Source organism: Heterodontus francisci, unplaced genomic scaffold, assembly GCF_036365525.1.
Source record: "Heterodontus francisci isolate sHetFra1 unplaced genomic scaffold, sHetFra1.hap1 HAP1_SCAFFOLD_255, whole genome shotgun sequence".
In the NCBI taxonomy this organism is placed as follows: Eukaryota; Metazoa; Chordata; class Chondrichthyes; order Heterodontiformes; family Heterodontidae; genus Heterodontus; species Heterodontus francisci.
In genome coordinates this window covers 1,061,462-1,068,275 of record NW_027142012.1, presented here as the reverse complement: position 1 = coordinate 1,068,275, position 6,814 = coordinate 1,061,462, and the positions used below count along the sequence as shown (strand labels likewise).

At 51.0% G+C, this 6,814-nt stretch overlaps 1 non-coding gene across 1 annotated transcript; it reads right to left on the bottom strand.

The window, feature by feature from the left end:
- Positions 1-213: 213 nt before the first annotated feature.
- Positions 214-296, bottom strand: trnal-uaa (transfer RNA leucine (anticodon UAA)). The gene has a single exon. It is a non-coding gene; the product is annotated as a tRNA-Leu (tRNA).
- Between the last annotated feature and the right edge of the window lie 6,518 nt (positions 297-6,814).

The following is a 6,814-nucleotide window of genomic DNA, read 5'->3' as shown; positions in this document are numbered from 1 at the left end:
GAAGGATGAGAAGGTCATTGTCAGGGTACAGAGGAGATTAAGTTAAAGATTTACCAGTTTATAAGCAAGCGCAGAGCCAAGGAACGGTGCTGGGGCAGATCAAATAATAGGAAGCTGTGATCAGTTGGAAGGCAAGAGTGATGAAATGACAGAAGAGATGTTGGTGCAAGGCAAAAGTCAGGGAAAGAAAAAGTAACATTTTGTAAGCACAGATAACAGGAGTGGGGTTTGAACCCACGCAGATACATGTCTATTGGATCTTAAGTCCAACACCTTAACCACTCGACCATCCTGGTACATTAACCAACCACTGAAAATGAAATTTAATGTGATCCGGGTGCCATCTGGCCTTTCACAATTTTAAGTTATGACTCCTCTCCCATGCTGAATTGGACCCTTCATTATTTATGAACCTCAATCGGATCACCCCTCAGTCTAGGTTTCTCTAAGGTGTAGGGTCCCAACTCTTTTAGTCTAACTTGATAACCAAGATGTCTTATACTGGGAATTCGTCGAATGTCTCTCCTCTGTACCCTTTCCAAAGCCTCAATATCACCCATCATGTGAGGAGACCAAGACTGGATACAATATTCCAAGTGAGTCCTGACCAAGGTTTCACAAAAGGACAAATTTGGGACATCTCAGATACTGAAGGAGTCCATGTCCAGAAGCAGCAAGACCTGGACAACATTCAGACTTGGGCTGCGAAGTGGCAAGTAACATTCACACCACATAAGTACCAGGCAATGACCATCTCCAACAAGAGAGAATGTAACCATCTCCCTTTGACGTTCAACAGCATTACCATCGCTGAATCCCCCCACCATCAACATCCTGGGGGTTACCATTGACAAAAGCTTAACTGGACCATTCATATACATACTCTGGCGACAAGAGTAAAGCAGATAGTTGGACTTCTGTGATGAGTAACTCAGCGCAAGGCACATGGTGAAATGCTCATTAGGAGAGCTGGAGAAATGGACTGGTCAGGTGGGCAGAAAAGTGGCAAATGGAATTCAACTTGGAGAAGTGTGAGGTGATGCCTTTGGTGAGGTCAAACACAGCAAAGGAAGACACAATTAATGGGTGAATGCTGAGAGGTGTAGAGGAAGTGAGGGACCTTGAAGTGAATGTCCACAAATCCCTGAAAGTAGCAGGATAGGTTGATAAGTTGGTTGAGAAGGCTTATGGAATCCTTTCCTTTATTAGCCTATGTATAGAATATAAGAGCAGGGAGGTTATGCTGGAACTGTATAAATCATTAGTTAGGCCACAACTTGAGTTCTGTGTGCAGTTCTGGTCACCTCATTCCAGAAAGGATGTAATTGCACTAGAGAGGTTAGAGAGGAGATTTACGAGGATGTTGCCAGGACTGGAAAAATGCAGCTATGAGGAAAGATTGGATAGACTGGGGTTGTTCTCCTTGGAATAGAAGAGGCTGAGGGGAGATTTGATTGAAATGTACAAAATTGTGAGGGGTCTGGATAGAATGGATGGGAAGGGTCTATTTACCTTAGTAGGGAGGTCAGTGACTAGGGGGCATAGATTTAAAGTGATGTGTTGAACAATTAGAGGGGAGATGAGGAAAGTTTTTTTCACCCAGAGGGCTGTGGGAGTCTGGAACTCACTGCCTGTAAGGGTAGCTGAGGCAGAAACCCTCAACTCATTTAAAAGGAGTCTGGATGTGCACCTCAAGTATCTGAACCTGCAGGGCTACGGTCCAAATGCTGGACAATGGGATTCAGCTGGGTGGTTCGTTTTTTGGCCTGCCTGTGCTGTAAACTTTCTATGTTCTATGATTCTATGCAGACACAATGGGCCCAATGGCCTCCTTCTCCACTGTAATAATTTTGTGATTTTTGACTCTCCAAAACTTGTCAACCATCTACAAGGCACAAACCAGGATGAGTGCAGCACCAACAATACTCTGGAAACTCGACACTGTTCAGGACAAAGCAGCCGCCTTGATTGTCACCCCATTCACCACCTTAAACATTCACTCCCTTCACCACTAACGCACAGTGGCAGTAGTGTGTACCATTTACCAGATGCACTGCTGCAACTCACCAAGGCTCCGCAGACAGCACCTTCCAAACCGAAGACCTCCACCACCTTGAAGGACAAGGGCTGCAGATGCATGGAACCACCAGCATGTGCAAGCTCCCCTCCAAGTCACACACCATCTGATCTGCAAATATATCGCTGTTCATTCACTGATGCTGGGTCAAAATCCTGGATCTCCCTTCCTAACAGCACTGTGGGTGTACCTACACCACATGGAGTGCAGCAATTCGAGAAGGGAGCTCACTGCCACCTTGTCAAGGACAATTAGGGATGGGTAACAAATTCTGGACTTGCCAGTGTCGCTCACATCCCATGAAATAATATGCCTCATTTTATACTCAATTGTCCTCTGAATGCAAACCAACCCCCTATTTGCTCCAACTATCACTTCACAGCATTGCTGCTGTACCTTTAGAGATCTGTGCACTAGAACATCCAGATCTCTGCTCAAAATTATTTTCTTTTTTCCACCTACTTTAATGTTTTTCCCTGAAGGGTGTATGAATGTTGAGCATTCGCCCTGTCCACATGAATAACACTGCACTTACCCAAATTAAACATCATTAACCAGTCATGAACCCAATCTCCCAACACATTAAGATCAGCCTGAAACAGTCGAGTATCGTCTACAGTCTGAACACTCGCACAGATCTTCAAATCATCTGTAAATTTACAGATGGTGCCCCCTACACCTACATCCAGATCATTAATAAAAATAGTAAAGAGCAACAGACCCAACACCGATCCCTGTGAGATACCATTGGTAACTGGTCTCCAAACAGATCCAGATCCATCTGTAACTACTTTCTGCCTACGCCCTGCCAGTCAGTTCCCAATCCAGATCAATATACTACCACTGATACCAGGGACTTTAATCTTATAGAGAAGCCTCTTGTGTGGAACCTTATCAAAATCTTTTGGATGAGATCAGTTAATTGAACACAGGCCGGGGATGAGGCCGAGGCCTGTCCTGCTTTGTGTGTGGGTCTCAGAACCACTCAAGGTGAGATCAGCTCACTGAGCACAGGCCCATCCTGCTCTATATAGTGCTCAGTACCTCACCAAATGAGAATAACTAACACACCACAGGCCATGGAGCCTCGGCCCATCCTTCCCTGATTGCGGTTCAGTGCCAACCAGGTAAGATCAGCTAATTCAGCACAGGCCGGAGATGGAAGCTGGATCTTTCCTGCTCTGGGGGCTCCGTACCATACCAGGTGCGATGAAGTAAAATACCACAGGCCGGGGATGGAGCCTGAGATTTCCCTGTTCTGTGTGGGGCTCTGTAAAACAATGTGTGAGAAGAACTATCATCCCTCAGGCTGAGGAAGGAGCCTGGGCCCATTCTGTTCTGTGTGGCTCCTACCACACTGAGTGGGATCAGTTAACTCAACACAGGCCATGAATACAATCAGGCCCTTTCCTGCTCCGTGTGGCTCAGTATCACACCAGGTGGCATCAGCTAACACAGCACAGGCTGGGGCTGGGGCTGGAGCCTGGGCCCGCCCTGCTCTGTGGGCTCAGTAACAACCCGCAAGATGAACTTTTTTCAAAAGACTTCAGTGTATTTATCTCTGTCCAACACTCTGAGGCAGCTTTCTGTGTTTATAAAGAGTGTAATTTATTGACTGGTCTCTTGGATCAAACAGGGAAACAGACAGAGGTCTGTGTGCAGAGGGTTTGGGAGTGAGCTCTGATTCCTAACTCTTTCTGGACTGTGAGGAATAAAGAATGAATGAGAGAGAGAGAATGTGGGAGAAGGGATGATGGAAGAATTTGTCCGTGAACCTGATTAAAAGTGGCTCAAACGCAAGATAATATTAAGATATCAAGAGCAGAACATTAACATAATCTGAGTTCCGCGATCTGGTCGGGTCCCATTCCCCTGAAGTGAGGAATGAATTGGTGCGGAAATTCCGCCTGGAGTTATATTTGTCTCCAATGAAGATGAGTTCACAGTGAGGATGGAATTGCTCAGTTGGGAGAACACTAGATTGAAGAACCAGGATACAATCCCTGGTTTCATCAGTTTTAATTTGGTGTCTCCATCAGTTTAACTAGAGAGAATCAGAGGGGAGATTTTCCACTCTTGACCCCATGGGCTGAATTTTAAACTAACGGTGCGGCTCTCGGCAGAGACACCGTGAGTGGGTGCCGTCACCACACGAGTGAAATGTGGCCGGCCGACCCCGATCACGTAGCAGCTGACCAATTAATGAAGGGGAGGCGTGGGGCCCATGTAAACAAGGACCAGAGGCAGGGAACGAGGCACCGATGGCACCGACATCTGACACAACGGCAGGTGCTGGCACCATATTGAAAGGACTGCCAGACCTGTATTCACTGCTGCCTGGTTTAAAGGAGTGTCTTCCTGAGAGCCCTCTGCTGTCCCAGAACCCGTTCTGCTGCCTCTGCTGCCCCAGGACCCGTTCTGCAGCCTCTGCTGTCCCAGAACCCGTTCTGCTGCCTCTGCTGCCCCAGGTCCCGTTCTGCTGTCCCAGGACCCGTTCTGCTGCCCCAAGACCCATTCTGCTGCCTCTGATGCCCCAGGACCCGTTCTGCTGCATCTGCTGTCCCAGAACCCGTTCTGCTGCCTCTGCTGCCCCAGGTCCCGTTCTGCTGTCCCAGGACCCGTTCTGATGCCCCAAGACCCATTCTGCTGCCTCTGCTGCTCCAGGACCCGTTCTGCTGCATCTGCTGCCCCAGGACCCGTTCTGCTGCCCCAAGACCCGTTCTGCTGCCTCTGATGCCCCAGGACCCGTTCTGCTGCCCCAGGACCCGTTCTGCTGCCTCTGCTGCTCCAGGACCCGTTCTGCTGCCCCAGGACCCGTTCTGCTGCCTCTGCTGCTCCAGGACCCGTTCTGCTGCTCCAGGACCCGTTCTGCTGTCCCAGGACCCGTTCTGCTGCCTCTGCTGCCCCAGAACCCGTTCTGCTGCCTCTGCTGCCCCAGAACCCGTTCTGTTGCCTCTGCTGCCCCAGGGTCCGTTCTGCTGCCCCAGGACCCGTTCTGCTGCCTCTGCTGCTCCAGGACCCGTTCTGCTGCATCTGCTGCCCCAGGACCTGTTCTGCTGCCTCCGCTACCCCAGGACCTGTTCTGCTGCATCTGCTGCCCCAGGACCTGTTCTGCTGCCTCCGCTGCCCCAGGACCCGTTTTGCTGCCTCTGCTGCTCCAGGACCCGTTCTGCTGCATCTGCTGCCCCAAGACCTGTTCTGCTGCCTCCGCTACCCCAGGACCTGTTCTGCTGCATCTGCTGCCCCAGGACCTGTTCTGCTGCCTCCGCTGCCCCAGGACCTGTTCTGCTGCATCTGCTGCCCCAGGACCTATTCTGCTGCCTCTGCTGCCCCAGGACCTGTTCTGCTGCATCTGCTGCCCCAGGACCTGTTCTGCTGCCTCTGCTGCCCAGGACACATTCTGCTGTCCCAGGACCCGTTCTGCTGTCACTGATGCCCCAGGACCCGTTCTGCTGTCTCTGCTGCTTGATAGGTAAGGAGCTGAATGCGAGCCTGCAGTGACCATGGTCCAATAGTTTAGCGATGCCTTCCTGCAGGTTCGCCTCCAGGTGACAACAGATAGGTGGAAGATCCTCTTCCCCAGGGATGGGAGGTGGAGACCTGTCCACCTGACCAAGCAAAGCTGCTTTGAGATAGTAGGTGAAGTCAGCAGCCGTGGGGTCACCCCCAAGACATGGATCCAGTGCAAGAAGTGGGTCAATGACCGGATCCGGGCTGCTCAGGCGCAAACTCAAAACACTTTGGACCCTTTGGACGTTGCGCATGGCAGAGTGAGAGGGAGTGTTTGGTGGAAAGGGAGTGACCACCCAGTCATGTGTATTGGGGAAGGGCAGCAGGACATGCTGCCTGAGGCTTGGCTGCATCTCGGTGGGAGGTGCACGTCAGTCATTGTATAAACTCACACAGTCCCTCGAGAGGGGCCACATGCAGGAGGAATATGTGTGTCCACATCATGGACTGCTGGACTATCACCATCAGAGATATTGGGTTTGTCCCCGCTGGGAGACTAACTTTGTTGATCATAGTGGCTGCAGGAGAAGACAGCCCACAATCGGAAAGAGCATGTCAAGACTGGCAGTGGATGCCTTATCTCCATGTCCTCATCCCGATGGAGGAGGAGGCCATGGAACAGGCCGGGAAGCAAAGCAGCTGATCCATAGCTGATGGAGAGACAGGGACACCTACCTAAGAGAGTGAATGAACATCTCCTGGGGCACAAGGGTGCATCCGCTGCAAAGGAGCCACACTGCTCATCTGTTCACCACTGCATCAATGGAGCTGCACAGTAGGGGTGGTTGGAATGTCACGATGGGCAGACCCTAACCCTTCAATGTCCCTGTTTTCACATGCAGGCTAGGATTAACGACAAGAGCGAAGAGCTGGAGAGACTGGGGGACAGTCAGACACCTCTGAGGAGGAGGAGGGAGCCTCAGATGGTGCACCGTCACATCATTCCCCTGCACCCTCCACCAGCACAGAAACCCTCACTCGGTGGGTATCCACTCGCTGTTAGATTTGTCACACAAGCTGGTGAGCACGTCACAGACAGGCCCGGGCAGATGACGGAGGCAGTGACAGCCGAGGCCACTGGCAGTTGGAAGTCTGTGGGAGGCCAGGCCCATGCTGAGTCCCAGGCTGATGACGTGCCTCTGGTGTCACCAGCAACACGGGAAATGCTGAAGCTGCAGCAAGAGGTCAGGCAACATCTGGCAGAGTTGACGGAGGTTATGTGTACCC